Below are 22625 nucleotides of genomic sequence, written 5' to 3' on the forward strand. Positions count from 1 at the left end.
TCGTGTTATTACAGACTTGGAATCAAAGGAGCTTGGGTCCCAATCTGGTTCTGTCTCCTCTAAAGGGGTTATATTAGGTACATTTCTTCACCTTTTAAAGCCTATGTTTCTTCATAGGGGTTGATGTGGTCATTAAGTGAGACAGTGTTTTAGTGCTTAGTGCAGTATGTGATACAAGTAAGACCTCAGTTAATGATAGTGATGATTATGATTTTCTTCCTTTTGTAGAAAGAGAATGCGAAATTTAAGACTGGCTGACTTCTAAAAACTATTTATTTATTTATTCATGAGAGACACAGAGAGAGGCAGAGACACAGGCAGAGGGAGGAGCAGGCTCTTTGCGGAGCCCGATGTGGGACTTGATCTCAGGACCCCGGGATCATGCCCTGAGCCAAAGGCAGATGCTCAACCACTGAGCCACCCAGGTGCCACAAGTCTGGCTGATTTTGAAACCAAAGGTGCAGAGGAATTATTATTTTTTTAAAGATTTTTTTTATTTATTCATGATAGACACAGAGAAAGAGAGAGAGAGAGAGAGAGAGAGAGAGGCAGAGACACAGGCAGAGGGAGAAGCAGGCTCCATGCAAGGAGCCCAACGTGGGACTCAGTCCCAGGTCTCCAGGGTCAGGCCCTGGGCTGAAGGCGGCGCTAAACCGCTGAGCCACCCAGGGATCACCTATTTTTTTTTAATTAAATTTAATTGTATTTCAATTCAATTAATTAACATATATATAGTGTGTTATCAGTTTCAGAGGGAGAGTTCAGTGATTCATCAGTTGTATATAACAAGCAGTGCTCATCACCTCATGTGCCCTCCTTAATGTCCATCCCCCAGTTACCCCAACCCTCCCCACCACCCCCAGCAACCCTCAATTTGTTTCCTAAGTCTCTTGTTGTTTGTCTCCCTCTCCGATTTCATCTTGCTTTATTCCCCCCTACTTCCCTATGCTCCTCTGTTTTGTTTATTAAATTCCATTCCACACATGAATGAAATATGATAATTATCTTTCTCTGATTGACTTATTTTGCTTAACATAATACCTTCTAGTTCCATCCACACTGGTGCAAATGGCAAGATTTCCTGTTTCTGATGGCTGAGTAAGAGTCCATTGTATATATACACCACACCTTTATCCATTCATCCGTCGATGGACATCTGGGCTCTTTCCATAGTTTGGCTATTATGAACATTGTGGTGCAGAGGAATTCTTTGTACTATGACAGCTTCCATATTTTCTATTTGTTTCCCTAATTCAACAGCTAAAGATGTCTGGAAATTGATAACTATATTACCTTTCTATTTTTGCTGTGCAAATTATCCCCAATTTGGTGGCTTAAAACAACATAAATTTATTATCTTACAGTTCTGTAGGTCAAAAGTGCTATTTGGGTCTCACTGGGGAGAAATCAAGGTGTTGACAGGGCTGTTTTTGTCAGGAGGTTTTTTTTTTTTTTTTTTTTTTTTCTTAAATGGGCTCCACATGGAGCCCAATGCAGCAGGGCTTGAACTCACGACTCTGAGATCAAGACCTGAGCTGAGATCCAATGAGATGCTTACCTGACTGAGTCACCCAGGTGCCCCCTTTTATGGGGTTCTAATTGAAAAACTGTTTTCTTGCCTTTTCTAGCTTCTCGGGCTGGCCACATTCCTTGACTCACAGCTCCCTGCCCCATCTTGAAAGCCAGCAATGGTGAGTTGAGTCCTTCTCTTGTCACGTCTCTCTGACCCACTTTTCTGCCTTCGTTGTCCACTTTTAAGGAGTCATGAAATTAAATTGGGCCCACTTGGGTAATCCAGGATCATCTCCTCTCAAGCTCCTTGACCTTAATCACATTGGTAAAGTCCCTCTGTCATGTAAGGTCACACATTTACAGGTTCTAGGAATTAAGATGTAAACATCTTTGGAGAGGGGTATTATTATGCCTACCATACCAGTAAATTCAAAATACATCCAGATGGGGACACCTGGGTGAATCAGTGGTTGAGCGTCTGCCTTTGGCTCAGGGCGTGATCCTGGAGTCCCGGGATCGAATCCCTATGGTGAGCCTGCTTCTCCCTCTGCCTGTGTCTCTGCCTCTCTGTGTGTCTCTCATGAATAAATAAATAAAATTTTAAAATAAGAAACCCCAAAATACATCCAGATGGAAAACTATATGAGACAAGAGGAGATATATATATATATATGATGTATCTATAGCCTATGTATTAACCCCCAAATCAGAATAATACCCAAGTACCCATAATTAACTGATTATTTTTAACTCAATAGCTCTTACTTGAATAACTTCCAACAAGAGTAATTTTGTTATATTTCCTATTCAAATAACCCAATCATTGAAATAATTAAAATGTATCCACTTGAATTAATGCTTCAAAGACACACTCATCGGCCACTCAAGTCAAACCATACCAGACTGGAAGATTTGTTGTCTTGTTTTCAATATGTCTCTCCCCAGAGGAAGGTGGAAACACTCGTCGTACAATATCCCAACATCATAGACATGTAGACATAACTACTCAGTTGTATAATTTCTGCACACATACATCCCCTCCACACATGCTTGTGTTTTTTTTTTTTCAAAGATGTTATTTATTTATTCATGAGAGACAGACAGAGAGAGAGAGAGAGAGAGAGAGGCAGAGACACAGGCAGAGGGAGAAGCAGGCTCCATGCAGGGAGTGCAGTGTAGGACTAGATCCCCGGACGTGGGATCATGCCCTGAACCAAAGGAAGACGCTCAACCACGGAGCCACCCAAGCGTCCCGCTTGTGTTATTTTTTAAAACCAAGAAAGGAGCAGTGAGCTATTCCCTTTGGCATTGCAGTTGAGTGCAATGCGCTGGACCACAGTTGGAGAACCTGACCCCCTCCACCCCCACTGACAGACACGGAGAAGACTCAGTTGGAGTAGCTGATGAGGTATGAGTAACACTTGCTTTTCTTTCCAGCATATTAGGTTGTTTTTCCTTTTTCAACTGCTTTAGCAAAACTTTGGAGAAGTTCCTACTTCTTTTGGCAGCAACCCAAATCACAGAAAAAACAAAGAGGAGGCAGGGAGATCTGGTGGCATTTATGAGAAGCCTCTGTGAGGAAACTCATTAATTAATAATTTCATATTTAAGGGCAAAATCATCTGGAAACACATATTATTTTCCTCATGTGGCATTCTTTACGACTGTAAGAGAAAGATATGGTGTTATGTCCCTTCCTTCCGCCGATATGTACTTTGTTTTTCCAAGAGTGATGTGTGTGAATTCATATTTTTCCCAATACTCCCTGTGACAAGGAACTTATATTTGCGGCATGGCCTGCGAGAGGCGGTTTGTGCCTGTGCCTAAAGAACTAAGGAAAGACCATAAGCACACTAAATAAGGGCGAGTAAAAGCCCTATTTTCGAAAAAGGTTTACTATGAGAAATAAATGTCTTTCCCCCCTCACTTTGCCTACCACCGATCACTGGTGGTGGATGAGATCTCTCTCTTTGACCTTGCCTAGGGTCCCTGGGGATTGTGATCACTTAGATTAATAGCTGTTGTGCATACAAGCAATTCTCTGCCAGTAAAACTCGAAGAGTTAAAGTGAGCTCACTTGACAAAAATATTTGCCAATAACACAGAGCTCTTTGAAGCTGTAGCCAGCCCCCAGCTCTCGGCCATGCTTGGTAATGCACTGCTCCAGAGACTCGAGAATGGCAGCGTCGAAGAGGGCATCACTGTGCGAGAACAGAAGATGGAACGGAGACCGGTTCCGGCGGCTCCCGGGCTCTCTTACCTAATGGCTTGGTAGGCCTGTCAGAGCTAGCAGAGAGCCTTGCACCAATGATGACAGTAATAAAATGTGGCCATGAGAGCAAGGCTTGCTGATCCTTCGTTTCACCTCAGAATCATGCCATAAGGACCCAAGTACCAGGATGTTTGATTTTGCCAACTTTCAAATCACTTGAAAAAAAAAAAAAAAAAAAAAAAAGAGCTGCTCCAAAGCTCCAGCCTCTCCAGTGTGGGCAGGGCAGCCTGGCGGGTGTGGACCAAATGGACTTTAACATGGGTGAGGTCCATGTCCAGAGGTTCGGTATTACTCACCTAAATGATATTAAACTGGAATTAGGGTTTGGAAAATGGAGAGGGGAGGATGGGAGAGGAGGGAAAGGAGAAGAATTCAGACTCCAGAAAACAGAGGCACAGCCCTGAGTCTGCACTTGACTTCAAGTGAGTCCTGTTTATAGGGAGCACACACTGATGCTTTAAGGGCCAGAGTCACCCGTTCAGTCACTCGACAAGTATTTATTGAGCACCAACTTAGAGACGGACTCTGAAAAAAAATAAATAAATAAATAGAGACGGACTCTGTTCTATGTACTAGAGAACAAAACTGATGGGATTTGGGAGGAAGCTTATATTCTAGTGAAGGGAGACAGATCACAAATAAGTAAATAAATAACAGGGTCAAGCGATAGACTGGAGAAGGAGAAATGGGCTGACATCTTAGTGTCGTTGGCAAGGAACCCATGATGCAAAATGCTGGTAAAGACCGCTCTGGGAAGAGAGAAGAGTGGGTACAAAGGCCCTGGATTAAGAAAAATCCAGATGGTATTGGGGCGCCCAGGTGGCTCAGTTGGTTGAGTGTCCAAGTCTTGATTTTGGCTCAGGTTGTCATCACAGGGTCATGAGATTGAGCCCCGAATCAGGCTCCATGCTCAGCACAGAGTCTGCTTGAGAGTCTCTCCCTCTGCCCCTGCCCCCGATATTTCCTCTCTCTCTCTCTCTCTCTCTCTGAAATAAATAAATAAAGTCTTAAAGAAAATAAAAGAAAAATCCAGCTGGCCATAAGCCACAGAAAAAGAGCCATTGGCTGGGAATCTTTTCTCCTGAGATTCAGTTTATTTTGTTTTATTTTTAAAAGTATGGTCAAATATATGTAACAAGATTTAGCACTTTAACCAATTTAAAAAAATATTTTGTTTATTTATATTTGAAGTAATCTCTGCACCCAACATGGGGCTCGAACTCACAATCCTGAGATGAAGCTACTGACTGAGCCAGACGCTCCCCCCTCTTTTAAGAGTACAGTTTAATGGCATCAGGTGCGTTCCCATCATTACATGGCCATCTTCACCCCCATCTCCAGCACTCTCTCATCACTCCAACTGGAAACTACCCATTAAACACTAACTCCCGGGGGCACCTGGGTGGCTCAGTGGTTGTCTCCTTTTGGCTCAGGGTGTGATCCTGGGGTCCTGGGATTGAGTCCAGCATCTGGCTCCTGGCAGGGAGTCTGCTTGTCTCTCTGCCTATGTCTCTGCCTCTCTGTGTCTCTCATGAATAAATAAAATCTTTTTAAATCTTCAAAAAAAATAACAGTAACTCCCATTCCCCTATCTTCCAGCCCCCTGTAACCACTGTTCTTCTCTCTGTCTCTATGGATTTAACTTCTCTAGGTACCTCACATAAGTGGAATTATACACATTTTCCCTTTTGTGTCTGTCCTATTTCGGTTGGCACAACATTTTCAGAGTTTATTCATATTGTAGTATGGGTCACCATTTCCTTTTTAAGGCTGTAGTATTGCAGACTAGTATTCCATACGTAGATATAACACATTTTGTCTGTCCATTCATCTACTGGTGGACATTTGGATTGCTTCCACCTTCTGGCTGTAGTGAATAATGCTGTGGATCCTGGTATTGAGACACAGCTTTTTATTTTTTTTTAAAGATTTTATTTATTTATTTGAGGGAGTGAGAGCATAAGCAGGGGAAGGGGCAGAGGCAGAGGGAGAAGCAGGCTCAATCCCAGGACCCCTGGGATCATGAACTGAGCTGAAGGCAGATGTGTAACCCACTGAGTCACCCAGGAACCCTAAGACTCAACTTTAAGGTGAAGCATCAATTGTCTAATTTAACTCTTGTGATGGGTGGATATGTGACTGAAACACATTTGAACCATGTTAAAAAAAAATCAAAGCAGCAAAGTATCTTAAATGATAGTATATGTTCCCCATCCCTAAGGTTTATATTTACATAGTTATTTTCCTTATTTTTATTTATTAACTGAGTGTTATACATTTCTAGATATTGACTGGGAGTAATTGTGAAGCGTAATTTGCAATTACAGAGGGCCTGCATTTTGAAATCATCGTATTTATTTTCTTTCCTGAAGTGTTCCATGTAAGATATATAATAAAACAAATTTTTTAAGTTACGTAATGCGAGAGAGCATGCAGAGATGGCTTGGTCTCCAAATTGCCCCCAAACTCAGCCAGAATGTTCCAGAAGAAAGGATGCTTCTTTTCTGATGGAACAACAACAAAAGGAGCAGCTGTGCATGTGGCTGCCTACCTCCAAAACTGTGAGGGAGTAAATATGCCCTCAGACACGTTTCCCTCAAGGTCACTGTAATGTTTTCAGATAGTGGCACTGAAATCCCCATAAGCCCCACTCTACCCACAATAATGGGGAACAGCGATTCTGATGCCTTTTTCCACTGCGCATTGATGGTGATTTTTTGAGGTGCTTCCCAACAAATAAATGTAAGTGCACATCTGACATTTATCTAGTCAATGTGGTTTAATAAGGAACCGAGTGATTCACTGCCTTCCTCCCCCAAAATACATTTTGAAATCTTAGCTGGATTCATTAATGAGCCAGATAATTCTGTTAGAGCTGAAGACACTCATCCAGGGAAACATCTCCTCACTATTTTAAAGTCTTGGTTTAGTTTTTTACACTTCCTTTAAAATTCATACACTCTCCATCATACAGAAAGTCGTAGCCATGTGGATACCCTAAGTATTTTCACTGAGCTTTTGAGGCTGCACAAATGAATCACAGTGTTTTCTTTCTTATTTCTTTTTTTTTTTAAAGATTTTATTTATCTATTCATGAGAGACACACAGAGAGGCAGAGACACAGGCAGAGGGAGAAACAGGGTTCCTGTGGGGAGCCCGACGTGGGACTCGATCCCAGGACCCCGGGATCATGAGCTGAGCCAGAGGTAGATGCTCAACCACTGAGCCACCTGGGTCCTAAAATCACAGGGTTTTCTAGATCCAAAATCACCGTACCCCTGATGTCCTTTGGTGTTTAGGACTGTGTTAGCATCACCCTCAGCAACTGTGATCCTATTCTCCACACTATCAAGAATTTCTAGACATTAACAAGTAGGGCTGTCCTCAATGGTGAAGGACCTGCTAGTGGGGCCAAAGGGGGGCGGGTGCTCACTACAAAGGTATCATCTTGCAAAGATTGCTGCCATTCGTTCTACAGCCAAGTTCAATGGAGAATGTAGGAAAGAGGTGGTGACCTGTAATGACAAGTGCACTAAGTTTGAATTACCGTTTCTTTCTTTGTTTTCCCCCATAAGATTGGAAATGGGTTTTTCCCTTCGCCTTGGCTCACTAGTGCTGCAGATACCGGTATTTGTGGCAGCAGTAACTCCTGGCGCCTCACCCAGAGCATTCCCTCCCCCGGACACTATTCCTTCTTGGGGTTTCTAAAATGCCAGCAGAACACCAACCAGCCCTGAATTAACCAGATTGTAAACCTCGGGTTTACGCTGGGAAATCTGTAGATGCGTATGGACAAGGAGATCTGAAGAATGTCTATTTTTAGTGATTTGCCTCCGTGGTGTTTATACCATTGGGAAAATGAGTTGCAATCGAGTTTAACTGTGTGGCATCTAAACTAATCAATTCCTTGCAACCCTGCTCAGTTTCTGCCTGCCTATCTATGTTTCCCTCAAATGTAGGAGGGAGGTACAGCCCGGGAACAGCCTCTGTGACAGTTGCCACCTGGGGCAGGTGCATCTCACCTGATGATACAGAATGGAAGGCTGTGTTTAGCACAATGACCACAAAAGCTCAGTGGGCAAAAAAAATAAAAAAATAAAATAAAAATAAAAATAAAAAAGCTCAGTAGGCATCGCTGACCCAACACTATAAAGAAGATGTTCTCTGCCAAGACTCTTTTTTAAAAAATATATTTTATTTAAATTCAATTTCTGGCAAGACTCTTGAGTACACAGCTGAGACTTCAAAAATCTCATCTTCCCCACCAGTCCCCTTCTCACCTCTATATCCCTGCCCTCCACCCCTGAACGTAAAACCTTATCATGGCCTCATTCGCAAAGACCCAGCTCCTTAGCAGGCATACAACATAGCAGGCTTTGCCTTGGTCTCGACTCTGTCTCCCTTCCCAGCTCCAGGGCTCGCTATCTCCCTCCCCGGCCCCATGCTCCAGGCAAGTTGAAATTCTTACTTCCCTGAAAGCAGCCCGCTGTCCCTCACCCCAGGTCAGGCTTCTGCACATGTTGGCTTCCGGGCCCCAGTGCCCTCTCCTCCCTGCTTCACCTGGTGTAGGAAACATTCAGCGTGTTTTGACTCACAGCCTCTGAACCTTCTTCTTGTGTGTGAGGCCATTCCTTACCTTATAAATCCTGTTGGGAAATAGCGCCCACCTTCTTCTATAGAATCTGGAAAGACCCAATGCTCAATGTGCGAACTACCCTGGCATGGAAGACGTGGGCAGGGAGCTGGGTCTTGGCTCATCCGCCGCCCCTATCTGGAATGTGGACTCTGGAAGTGATGCACCGAGAAGCAGGGCTGGGAAGGCTCCCTCCTGGCCGCGGTGGGGGCGGGGGCAGGCGTGCACTTTCCTGGGGCTGCCCGCCATGCCACACCACCGACAGCATCATATCACACAGGTACTGCTTCCCCAAGTGGTTCCGTAGCTTTCCCAGAAACTATGTGGCCGGCTGTCTCCATAGCTTCCTGCTAGGGCCTGTTTCTGCTACTTGCAATCAAGATCTGACTGGTCCACCTGACCAGCTTCTATTTGTCCTTTGAGACTCCTCTTGGTTACAACTTTGTCTAGAAATAGCCCCCATCCCTTCCCACCCCTGGCCAGGCTTCTCCACTGGGCTCCCATAGAAGTCCAGCCTACGGGGGCTCAGCATTGGTAACTGTGTCATGACCTGCCACTCACCCCTGTGCCCCCTATTCCAGGCAATCATTCCTTGAGGACAGAGAAGAGGTTTTGCTTCCCTCGGTCCCCAGCATGCAGCACTGTGTCTAATAGAACATGCAGTAGTAGCAGCTGTGCTATTGTTAAAAGTAACAGTAATAACAACAGGCATAACTAACATTTCTTGAGCATCTGCTATGTGCTAAGAGATACACACTCTTGTCAGGTCCAAGACAAAGATTTAAAAAAAAAATTTGGGATCCCTGGGTGGCGCAGCGGTTTGGCGCCTGCCTTTGGCCCAGGGCACGATCCTGGAGACCCGGGATCGAATCCCACATCGGGCTCCCGGTGCATGGAGTGCATGGAGCCTGCTTCTCCCTCTGCCTGTGTCTCTGCCTCTCTCTCTCTCTCTGTGACTATCATAAATAAATAAAAATTTAAAAAAAAATAAAAATAATAAAAAAATAAAAAAAAATTTTTTTTTCAAGACAAAGATTTTAATGCAAGAACATACACCAAGAGATGCCCACAAGGTATGTTCGAATAGTGTGGCTCAGCAACCCCAAGGAAACACTGGCTCTGTTCCCTCAGTGAGCACCCCCTCCTTGCTCTCTTCTCTCCTCCTCTGGATATATCTCCTGTGGTCCACTCTTGTCCTCAGCTAGATGTTATTTAATACCTAGAAAAGTAATTAGCTGTGGTTATGGTGCCAGTTGCAAGTGTCTTTGTCCTTTAGAGAAGCTTCTATTGTGAAAAGGTTTTAGGAGAAGCAGTCTTTATTTGCAATGCCTTATAGCAGATCGTACTTGTTTGCAGGGCGTGGGCATAGGAGCTGAGGAGGGAGAGAGAGAATACGAGAGAGAACACGTCCCTGTGTGAAGGGGTGGGAGGCGGGTGGCGGGGAGCTGCTCCCATCCTGGCAGGGAATTTCCATCTGCAATGGAACCAGAGGACAGAAAATGGGAAGGCTCACCCATGTGACCTCAGAAAAAAAACCTGAGGACTGAGAGACCGATTTTCTGTAGATGCCTGGTTTATAGGAAATTGAAAATATTGGAGCTTCTCTTAAATGATAGGGCGTTAGTCAGGGATCGCCTCACATTGACCTTGGAAAGATTTTGCTTATGGTATCCAGAGACGTGAACAAGAAATGACCCAGGCTGGGCTGGTCTCACAAAAAGGAGCTAAATTGAGTTTTGTTTGTATGACTGGACCGGTTCTATCTGCCCAGGGGAATTTCAAAGCTGGCGTCTATGTGTTTTGACTTTAACAGACTCTAACTGAATTCCCCTCTCTACATTTTCTGCCCATAAATAGAGCCCACATCGAACCCTCAGCAGACCTGCCTGCAGCTCCCTACGGTTTGTGTGTCCTGAGCTGCAATTCTTCTGCTATTCCTGAATGAATTCCTCTCTTTGAGCTTGCCTCAGTTTACCTCTTTATTTTAGGTTAACACTGCCCTCCATTTTTCCTCTTCTCAGGGAAGTCCCCTTCTGGAATCTTTATAAGCCCCGCAGAGATTTTGCCAGTGCCTTGACCACACCATCTCCCTTGGGGCAGGCTCACGCTGAGGAGGAGCAGAGGGACGTGTAGACAGGGCTGTTGGCTCTTCTGTTCCCATCCCCCACCTTCCCACCTCCTGGCTGAGTGAACATAGATTGACAAGTCATCCCGGAAAGTTCTGGACCTCTTCTCTGTCCAACACTCTTAGTATGTTTTACGTTAACAGAAAGTCAGGTGAGCAGAGGGCCCTCAGGTCAACCCCCTTCCCTGCAAAAAAAAACCAAACAAGCAAACAGAAAGCAGGACTCAGATGGGGCAGGCCAGTGACAGAGAGTCACCAGGGTTGACTGTTCCTCAGTGAACTTCCTGCCAGGCTGTCCTGTGAGGTTAGGAAGACGTGTGGTTGGAGGAGGCTGGTTACTTGTTGCAAAGCAAACAAGGTCTTCAAATCCTCTGAACAGCTAAAGGAGCAGAACACTCCATGAAGATGTGTTCTCTTCTGTCCTCTGAACTGAGATCCTCATTTACAAGGGAGGCTGGTGTTGGTGGGCAAAATGGTGCTCAGATATTGATCACTGCACCAAGTGTCTCCTGCGTGGGCCTTCATGTCCTGAGGCCACAGGGAAGCATGAATTTCTTTTTCTTTTTAATAATAAATTTATTTTTTATTGGTGTTCAATTTGCCAACATACAGAATAACACGCAGTGCTCATGAATTTCTTAAACGGTTTACTGTGGTGAGTGGCTCACTATGTTTCTGACTCCACTTTCTGTTCCCCGTCGTCTCTGAGCCAAAAGCTTCACAAGCGTGGCTGTGGTGAGACCTGACCAGGTACAGCCTCAGCAATGAGTCTCTGCCTACTCTTTACTTTGGGACCCAATCCACGTAGAGAGCCCTTTGAAGCGGGGGTCATGTGCGTGCACATAGATGATGGTGCACGCGAGCCCATTGCCTGCCATTCTCACATCACAAGCACAGTGGAGCACCAGGACCAACTGGCTCAATCCGGTCAGTGTCTGCAGTGAATCTAAATGAATCCCTCCAATCTAGGATAATTATTGAGACTAGTTTACCTGCACAGGAGAAATCAGTCATCGATCTATTTTATGTTATGGAGTGTTTTCAACTTGTGTTTCTCCAGATAGGCACCAAAGATTTTAAGGTCAAAGCCCTTAAAATAAACATTAAAATTTAAGAGCTTTGAGAATTGTTCTTTTTCTTTCCATGCCCCCAGGGTAGAAGAAGATTCCAGTACTTCTCACTATCTTCCCTGCTCCAATCCTGGTTCAAGTCACTGCCAGCTATTTCTAAAATACAGAGAAAGGCCACAGGTACAGCTTTCCACCTCTATTCTTACTTGGCGCCCCCGCCTGGCAGTGAGAGGTATGTTTAAAAAGTGTCAATCGTATCCTTCTCTGGTTTAAAACTCTCCCAACACTTCCCCTTACAACTGAAACTAAATCCACACTCCAGTGGGCCTGCAAGATCCATCTGATTGGGCTTCCACTTAGCTCTTCCGGCTAACCCCCAGCTCGCCCCCAGCTCCCCACTCTCCAGTCCCTGTGGCCTTCCTTCTGGCCCCCCTCCCCCAGCACACCAAGCTCCATCCCTCTCTGGGCCTTTGCACTCACTGCTCTTCCTTCATCCCCAGATCTTCACACGGCTGCCCCATCTCATCATGAGGACCTCAATTCACTTCTCTGAGAGACTTTAAAAGGCCACTCTAGATGAATCAGCACCCCCTGCCTGCTTTTGCCGCTCTATTCCGTGTCCTACTGCAGCAGTTACAGGTACTTGAGGTTAAATTATTTCAAAAGTACAGTTGACGTGTTTATTACTGATCTGCCTCCGTAGGCAATACTAGAGCGTCAGCTCACGGGAGGCAGGGACTCAGATTCCCTTAGTCATTGCTGTACTCTCAGCACCTGGAACAGCGCCTTGCCTAATCAATATTTATTAACTGTTCAACAACAAATTTAGCGTTTAATGAAATTTATCTGATAAGTGAACTAATGATCATGGAACAGCACTGATGACTCTCATATGCGTCACGCTGAGTGAAACAAGCCAGGCTCCAATGCCTACGTACTTTCAAATTCCACTTACATGGCATTCTGGAACAGGGGAAAATGATAGGGATTAAAAAAAATAAATAAAAAAGAAAAGATCAGCGCTTACTAGGGGTTGGGGTTGGGGTGGCAGGGGTTGGCTACAAAGGGACATGAGGGAGCTCTGTACCTTGATTTTGATGGCAGTTACACAGCTGCATGTTATTAAAATCACTAAATAGGATTAATTTTTGTGTATGTAAATTATACCTCAGTAAATTTGATTTCATGTAATTGCCCGGCAAAATTCTTCACTCACCTCAAATAAGCACCCTTTATTTTTAGTTTTTTATTACTTTTTTATTGAGCTATAATGGCTATATCACATTATATTAGTTTCAGGTATACAGCATGATTCTTCAATATCTGTATACGTTGCAAAGGGATCAGCACAGTAAGTGTAGTTAACATTGTCACCACACATAGGTACAAAAATTCTTTCTCTAGTGATGAGAACTTTAAAGATTTACTCTCTTAGCAGCTTTCAAATATGCAGCACAGTATGAATTACAGTCACCATGTTGTAATTACATACGTGTATACTACATGTACATGACTTATTTATCCTACAACTGTAAGCTTGTACCTTTCCCTTCCTTCATCCGTTTTGCTCACCACCACGCTCTGGCAACCACCAGTCATGCTCTGTGTCTTCTATTACCTTTGTTTTTCATTTTTGGATTCTGTATATAAATGAGATCATATGGTATTTGTCTTTTCTCTGTTTGACTTATTTCATTTCGCATAATGCCTTTGAGGTCCATCTATGTCATTGCAAATAGCAAGATTTCAGTCTTTTATGGCTGTATAATTCCAGTGTGTGTCTGTGTGTGTGTACACACTACATCTTCTTTATCCATTACTCCACTGATGGACACTTAGGTTGTTTCCATATCTTGGCTAGTGTTAATAATGCTGTAATGAACATGGAAGTACAGATATCTCTTCCAATTAGCATTTTCATTTTCTTTGGTTTCCAACAGTGGAATTCCTAGATCCTATGACAGTTCTATTCCAAATCTTAAAAAAAAAAAAGATTACCTATCTATTTATCATTTATCTATTTTTGTGGGGAGTAGAGAAGCAGATAGAGATAAGCCAACTCCACACTGAGCATAGCACCCCATGTAGGGCTTGGCCACAGAACCTTGAGATCATGACCAGAGCCGAAGTCAAGAGTCAGGAGCTTAAATGACTGAGCCACTCATGTACCTGTTTTTAATTTTTTGAGGCTTCTTCATATTGTTTTCCATAATTGCTGTGCCAGTTTGCATGGAATAAGCATTTAATGGTTTGCAGAAAGGCTCTCATATTGAATATATGGTGAACAACCTCACGTACATGCATCTTGCCTACAAAAAACCCTTGGGAGCAGGAGAGTGTAATAGAAAAGCATTAAATGGACATGAGCTATGCACTAGATGGGCTTCATTTTGAGTTTTGGCTTTGCCAAAACCACACAACAATTACTGTGTGTTTCGGTTAGGATTTCTTAGTTGCAAATAACCCAAACTGTCCACCGCTGACTACACCAACAGCCAGAAAGAGGAATGACATAGCTTCACAGCTCTTGTTGAGAGGCAGGTGCCTGGAATTGTGCTCCCACCAAGACTCCCTGCAGAGTGGGAGGGAGAGAGGGAGAGATGTGATTCCCCCAAGAGAACCAGGATGCTCTGAGCAGTCCAGGCAGCACAGAGGAATGTCCAGTATCTTGTGTCACTTTACTAAACCCCTCTGAACGTTTGTTTCCTATTTAATACTTACCTCTCAGAGTTACAAGAATTAAACAAAAGAGCTCATCTAACAAAATTTTAGAGTGCTCTACAACGTAAGTGTTGTTTTATAAATTTTCTTCTTCCTTTTGGCCTATATACCTGCAACTTGTAACTCTAGCATTCCTAACCTCAGTTAGAAAGTTTAATAATTTACCTAGGTCCCCAAGCTTGAAATCAGGGAGTCTGTTTTTCTGTTGGTTTCACCTTCTAAATACAGGCCATCCACTTCCTCCGGATTATTACACCAGCCTTATGGCTGGTCCACATGCCTCCCTCCCTTCTCTCCCTGAGACAGTCTAGCATGATGGTACCATACATGGACTCTGGAGCCAAACTGTCTGGGTCTAAATCTTGGCTTTGTTCCTTACTAGTCATACAGCCTCAATTGAGTTGTATAATCTTTGCGTGCCTGTTTCCTCATGTGTAAATTGGGGATGATAATAGTTCCTATCTCAAAAAGTTGTCATAGAAATTAAATCACTCTACATAAGTACTTAAAAAGTGCTGTGGTCATGGGGAGTGCTTTATAATACAGGGTTCTTTTTAATATATTTATTTATTAGAGAGAGAGAGAGAAAAAACAAGTAAGTGGGGGAGGGGCAGAGGGAGAGACTGAATCTTTTTTTTTTTTTTTTTTAAGATTTTACTTATTTATTCATGAGAGACATTGGGGGGGGGGGCGCGCAGAGACACAGGCAGAGGGAGAAGCAGGCTCCATGCGGGGAGCCCGACATGGGACCTGATCCCAAGACTCCAGGATCACGCCCTGGGCTGAAGGCGGCGCTAAACCGCTGAGCCACCCAAGGATCCTGAGAGACAGAATCCTGAAGCTGACTCAGAGCTGAGCATAGAGCCCAACTCGGGGCTCAGTACCAGGACTTCAAATGTCCATTCTTGCTACTCTGGTCCTGGCATGGTTATGACAAAGGCTCATAAAAAGTAGCAATTTTCTGTGATCAATGTCAGGATCATGCATTGGCACTTAATTCCTGCTTATGAAATAAAATATTGGTAAGAGATTGATACATACTAGAGGGTAAACAAAAATCTGAAATTACTCATATATTTTTCTCACATAAAACAAAGGACAGCGCCAATCAGCAATAGGATAATTCATACCCAGGGTGTTCGATGGATAACAAGAAACCTGAAGTTATTAATAACATTTTAAAAAGATAGCCAAACCCTCTAATAGTTATGTTATAACCTGTTGTAATTTGAAGTTGAGGTAAAAAGTTTTGCTTTTGGAAATGAGTTAGTGAACAGAGGAGAAGTGGTTTAGAAAAAAGATCACAATATTTGATGTTCAAAGGCCTCACTCATGCCCTGAATCCACAACTTACTGCTTACTTTGAATGTGTTTTTTCATTTATAAAATGTGATTAATACCACTACTGCTAGTGTGTCCTTTAGTAAGTTGTTATGTGATATGTATGTGAAGGTGCTCTGGAAACTGAAAAGTAGCACAACATTATTATAATTAATCATGAAGGAATAGTCTCTGATGAGTCGATTACTCTAGCTTCATCAAGAATTGCCCTCTACAATTCATAAGACAATATTTGTCAGTTAAAAAATAGTAACTACCGGATTTTGCTGAAAAAAAAAAAACAGTAATACATGGCAGATGGTATAAAAACGCCTTGAATAATATGAGAGTGTCTATTAAAATGTCGATCTGTCTTCCTTTACTTCTTTCAATTCCTGTCTTCTTCTCTAGAGGAAATTAACAGCATCCTAAGTATCCTGAAATTTTCTATACATATGTGTAGATAGACATATACTTTATTTTTTTGTTTTTTATATGTTTTTTTTAAGATTTTGTTTATTTATTCATGAGAGACACAGAGAGAGAGACAGAGACAGAGACAGAGAGAGGCAGAGACACAGGCAGAGGGAGAAGCAGGCTCCATGCAGGGAGCCCGATGTGGGTGGGACTCCATCCCAGGATTCCAGGTTCATGCCTTGGGCCGAAGGCGGCGCTAAACCACCCAGGCTGCCCAGACATATACTTTAAATTGTAGAACTAGGAACAAACCCTATTTCTATAGATATAAGAATATGGTTCTTCATCTTGCTGTTTTTAATTACTAGCAAGTCCTGGCAGCCTTCAAATCAGCAAAGGTCTTCAACAAAGATTTACCACATTGGCTTAGCATCTTGTGGTATGGATGCACCAGCCCCGGTTTAGACGTTCGGAGGGCTGCTATTATATTCAACACTGCAGAGAATAGCCTTGAACATTCATCTTTGTGCTTGTGGAAATACATTGAACTAGATACTTAAAGAGTTGAAACAGGTAAAGATATCCAGGGACCTCTTCAGCCTAAAGAGATCAATTACATGGGGGTGGGAGGAATGGGACATTATAACTTGCTCCTGCCTAGGGGGAGTTCCTAGGTCTACAAAACAAGGCAAACATCACAGGGCCAGAAGTTGAAAGAAGTAATTGTCACAGTTACCAAGAGAAATTTGTGCTTCCACTATTTGATTCGATACAGTGCTGTAGGTATCTGTGTTCTGGAATCAGCACCAGTTTTAGCTCTGCAGGAGAATAGTTTTACTGAGATCTTTGTTAAAAAAAAAAAAAAAGAAGAAGAAGAAAGAAAGAAAGAAAAGAAAGAAAGAAAGAAAGAAAGAAAGAAAGAAAGAAAGAAAGAAAGAAAGAAAGAAAGAAAGTTCTAGAATAGGTTACTTGCAGGGGCGCCTGAGTGGCTTAGTTGGTTAAGCATCCCACTCTTGGTTTTGGCTCAGGTCATGATTTCAGGGTCGTGAGATCAAGCCTGAGTCAGTCTCTGTGCTGGGCGTGGAGCCTGCTTAAGATTCTCTCTCTCCCTCTGCCCTTTTCTACCCCTTTAAGAGAGAGAGAGAGAGAGAGAGAGAGAGAGAGAGATAGAATAGGTTACTTGTAACAAATGTCCATGGAGCCTCCCATGAGTTTTGTTACTCTGCTAGTTTTGTGCAGCTCTGGGAATGCTTACAAGTAGCACCTATTAGTGCCTAGGAAAGACAAAGTCAATAGAAGCGTCTTCCTAGTGATACGTTGTGGCCTTCCACTTCCCCTTCCAATTTTCTAATACATTCTCCAGGGTCTTCAGTGCATATGCTTTCCATAATCTGCTACATTTCATTTTAACCCAACAAATATCTACTGGGTATTCCCCGTGTGCCAGACACAACCCTAAGCTCTAAGCAAAGAAGTGTTGATAACCAGATAGAATTGCCACCTTGGTAGATTTAACAACCTCCTGGGAAGGGAGGGTATGTAGAGAAGTAAATAAGCTTTCATTCATTCATTTATTTAAAATGTACTTAATAAGTGATTCCTATGGGCCAGGAACCATGCTACGGAGGTAGAGATAAGAAGATGAATAAGATGGTCAAGGTCCTAGACTCCTTGGAACTTATACTTCAGTGAGGTAAGACAGAAAACAAACCCCATAAACAAGAAATTGTGAATTGTCACAAATTCTATAAAGAAAACCAGGTATTAAGACAGAGGGCAACAGAGGGTCATATTTTATAAAAAGAGTGGATCAGAGAAGGCTCCTTTGAGAAAGTGTCATTTCAGCCAAGGCTTGAAGATGAAGAGCCAGCCCTGGGAATAGTGAAAGCAAAGAGAGTTCCTAGAAGAGGAACTGTAAAGGCCTATGCAAAGGCCCTGGGCAGGAATGAACCCGGCATGTTGAAGAAATAAATGAAAGGAAGCCAGAGTCAGGGAGTGGTGAGTGAATGGGAAAGAGGCTTGAATGAAGTTTGGGGAGTTTGTGGTGATGACATTCAGGGCCACAGTAAATGATGTAACCCTGATTTTATTCTAAGCACAATCGGAAGCCAGGGCAGGATTTTAGGTCAAGGAATAACCTGATGTAATTTGTGTTTCAAGAAAGTCACTTTTGGTACTGCTTTGTGAATAAATTGAAGAAGGGGCAAGAACAGAAGGAGAGAAAAACCGTTAAAAAGCCTTTACAGTATTCCAGGTAAGAGGCGAGGTGTCATGGCTTATGGTGGGGCTGGTTGGTGGGTGAATTAGAGTTAGACTTGAAGTTAGATTCATCAAGGCTTTCTGAAGGAATGAAAGTAGGAGGGGAAATAAGGGATCAAGATTATTTCCGGTGTGGGGCTCAAGAAATCAGAGGGCTGGTATTGCCATTCACTGAAACAGATGAGATTTAGAGGAGGAAAAGCAGAGCCGAGGTGAAGGTGAGGGTGGATAGGGAGTAGAAGTGGAAGTTCCTTATGACGTATTTTGGGGACATCCCACTGGATATGTTAAATGAGTAGGATATACTTTGAAGGGTCAATGGTAGATCATGCCTTGAGAACTGTTGGGCACTTTGGTCTCTTAATATGCTTGTGCAAGTAGAAATGTCCAGCAGATGTTAAAGGACCTGAATCTGGAGATTGGGAGAGAGGCCAGGGCAAGAATTCTAGATAATGGATGAGGTCAGACGTGAAGAATTCAAGAGGAGGGAACAAATGGTTTGTCAGCTGCACCTCTGCATAGTTCATGCTGACCACGGCCAACCACCTCATTTTTCTCCTCCTATCAAACTACACATACTACAGTGTACATATGATGAGATTTCTCCCCAATCTCCCCAAAAGTCTTCACTCTCAAAGTTAAAGCAGAGCATGGTATTAATGAAGGAAATGCCTTCAAATTAATTGGCAGGGAAGTGGCATGAAATCTTTGAGTGAAATATAGACCTTTTCTGAAAGTCTATTTCCCATTGTAAAATTTCCTTATGCACAAGTTTATTGATTATTAAGGATTCGTCACAATAATGAAACCCAGCCAAGTAGGTGTAACTACTGTGTATCCCTGCAAATATCTTGTGATTATGAGATTTAATTTCAATTTTGAGTTATCAGTTGCACTTAAATCGTAATGTTTTTATTACTCTGATAAGCATGAACAGGATTAACCTAAAGAATTACTTAAGTATATTATGAGATTTTCTTCCACTTAATATTTTTTACTCATCCGCAGTTTGATTTTTTTTCTTTAAGCCAAATATAACAAGGCTTAACCTCTTTCCTATACCTACTTTATTTGCTTCCAATATATGATAAACTATTTCATTAACTTGAAAATTCATACTACCATCTTGAGCAACTGTAAACTTAAAAAAAGCTTTATTTCCAACTTAAAAATGTTTTCTCTGGCAAAATATTTATCTTCAAAATATTTAACTATCAGTACTATGTGGGTCCTAACCAATCGGGAAGGTCACTGGGCATACGCAATGGATACAACCACGCCACTGTGTCCTGGCTGAATGTTGGCCTGACTTTATCATAGTGTTAAATAGAACCTGCTGATTTCTATTTTAAGGCAGGGATTTCATACTTGAGAACTTATAAGAACCAAGCAAATGATGGGTACATGGGAAAGGGGCTGACTGTAAGACAAAAACAAACTGATGAGCTCTGGTCAGACTTCAAAGCTCAACAGTCACCCCCCAGAGGACAGTAACTACTAGCTCCAGCCAATTGTTGCCATTAGGAATGCAGACTTGAAAAGAATCTCAAAATTTGGACTTGGGAATTATGGGCTGAATATGGACCAAGGGCTGCCGATTTGCTTGCTCATCTGTGTTCTACGCCCATTCTTATGCTCTCACTGGAACAAGTACAGAAGTTTCTCATTTGTTTTGAATACCCTTTGGCCAAGATTGACTCAGAAGAAAGAAAAGTTTAGGACTCTTGCTTCTTTGAAGAACGTCATTGTATTTTCTATAATAAGCCTTTGTGTATTTGGGTGTATATGAGGAGACTCATAGGAGAATTACACTGCTGGGTGAAATGTTTATTGATCCTATTTTAAGGAAACATGAACTTTATAGTAAACATAAAACTGCATTGTGTTACACTTTATGTAACTTATAATCTTCAGCCTTTTCCTGACTCTTGGCTTTTGTTCTCTTTTTTGCGGAACTGGATTTTTTCCCCTTATTAAGTAAAATCAAACATAAGTGTAAAGGTGTAGAAGTGATTCTGGATGTCACCTCTGTTTCCTCTTGCCTCCCAGTTGGAACCACTCCAAGTAGTCTGATTTAAATTTTTTTCTTGAAAGCAGAAGAGGAAGGCATGGGAGAAAGAAGGAAAATAAGTGGAGGCAGTGAAGGTATGAGGAGTCTACAACCTCATGAAAACTAAAAAGGCATTGTGAAAAGCTAAAGATGCAAGATATTTAGCTGTTGACTTTCATTGCTTACTTATTTGTTGAGTATCTATTCTATCAAGTATTTATCATATACCAGGCACTGTTCTAGGCTCTGGTGATAGAGCAGACAAGGTCTCTGCTCTCACAGCTTCCATCCTAGTGGAGTCGATAATGACAAAATAAAAATAAGTGACATGATCACAGAAAGTGATTAATGACTTGAAACAGGGGCGATGAGTCAAAGAGAAAGTGAGGAGGCCCTATGTCTTTGTCAGCTCAGGCTATCATAACAAAATACCATAGACTGGGTGGCTTAACAGAAATTTTTAAATTTCCTCACAGTCGTGGAGGCTGGAGGTCCAATATCAGGGTGCCAACATGGTTGGGTTCTGGCGAGAGCTCTCTTCCTGTCTTGAAGATGGCCACCTTCTCACTGTGTCCACACATGGTAGAAAGATAATGAGAGAGTACGCTCTAGAATCTCTTCTTCTAAGAGCACCAATCCCATCATGAGGGCTCCACCCTCATGACCTCACCCAAACCTAATTATCTCCCAAAGGCCCCATCTCCAAAAACCATCATATTGGGATTTAAGCTACAACATGTGATTATGGGGGAGGGGGTAGAGGTGGAGACACAATTCAATATACAGTATTCCACCTCTGACTTCCCAAAATTCGTGTCCTTCTCACATGCAAAATACATTCATTCCATCCACACAGGCCCTAGAGTCTTAACCTGTTCCAGTATTAATTTGAAAGTCTAAAGTTCAAAGTCTCATCTTAATAGCATCTAAATTAGGTATGGGTGAGACTCCAGGTACGATTCATCCTGAGGTAAAATTCCTCTCCGGCTGTGAACCTGTGAAACCAGACAAGTTATGTGCTTCTAAAATGCAATGGTAGGACAGGCCTAGGATAGACATTCCCATTCCCAAAAGGAGAAATAGGAAAGAAGGAAGGAGCAGTGGGTTCCAAACAAGTCCAGAACTGAACAGGGCAAATTCCTTAGATCTTAAGGCTCGAGAACAATACTCTTTGGTTCAATGCTTTGCCCTCTCCAGTCCCTCTGGGGTGGCACCATCACCCCCACAGCTCTGTAGGGCTGCCCTATCCTGGGCTCTATTCCAAGGCCTCACCCTTTGAAAGGAGGAAGCACCCTTATCCCTGGGCCCGTGGTGAGAGCAGCAGCTCAGATGATCTCTGAATCACCTTTGGTTTTATTCCTCCCTTTTCTTGAAAAATGACACAAGTTTCCAGCCCTCCTTTGCTCCAACCTGTTTTCTCTGTGTCCTTTAGTCTCACCCTGGGAGAGTTTCTGCTGGAACAATCCCACCTCTAATACTAGCTTCTGCCTAAAATGATAATTAGATTTATGGTTCACGTTCACGCTAATCTTCTTATCAAATGATTGTTCAGCCACACCCCTAGCATTTTTTTTAAGAACCAGCTTTGTCATTTTTTGCAACATGGATAGGCTGAGAATCTTCCAGACCTTCAAGTTCTGGTTCCTTTATGCTTAACAATTGCATTGTTCAGAATTTAGTTAAACTACCTTGTAATATTGCTCCTTGGCATCCATTCTGTGTGGCCAAGCCACCTGCAGAGCTTTTACTGACATGAGCCTCTCCCTGAAGCACATGTCCTAGATAACAGCCTGCAGAGTCACAAGACCTGTTATCTAGGACCTAGCTGTTTTTGGTATGAATGAATCAATCTGGTCTTAGTCCAGGAACTTCAAAGCACTCTACCTGAGGCCCCTAACAAAGGCATGTGTCCCAGGTCCTGCTGTGTTCTCTCTACCTGTACCCTTCTTTGATTTCCCCATGTGGATCCTCAAGATGTTCCATGTACCTCCTCCAGGACCTGTGAGCAAATTTCCATCTTTTGCTTTCCCTTGCAGTATTTAGTTGAATTGTGGCTCACCTTCTGACAGCCAAGGGCTCAACTTCACAAATGTTAATTAAACAAAGTCACAATATCCTTCTTCAATTCATCTTTCTCCTTTTGCATCTCACTATGAGCAATCAGGAGGAACCAAGTTGCTCCTTCAACACTTTGCTTTGAAATCTCCTCAGCTAACTACCCAATTTCATCACTCACAAATGTCACC

General features: G+C 42.7%; 1 long non-coding RNA gene across 1 annotated transcript; it reads left to right on the plus strand.

Annotated features, from left to right (window-relative positions):
- The first annotated feature begins 1560 nt into the window (after positions 1 to 1560).
- On the plus strand, positions 1561 to 11809 carry LOC140613526 (uncharacterized). The gene is made up of 3 exons (XR_012014521.1): positions 1561 to 1691; positions 2827 to 2920; positions 11696 to 11809. It is a non-coding gene; the product is annotated as an uncharacterized lncRNA (long non-coding RNA).
- The last annotated feature ends 10816 nt before the right edge of the window (positions 11810 to 22625 follow it).

This window comes from Canis lupus, chromosome 21 (assembly GCF_048164855.1).
Source record: "Canis lupus baileyi chromosome 21, mCanLup2.hap1, whole genome shotgun sequence".
NCBI classification, from domain to species: domain Eukaryota; kingdom Metazoa; phylum Chordata; class Mammalia; order Carnivora; family Canidae; genus Canis; species Canis lupus.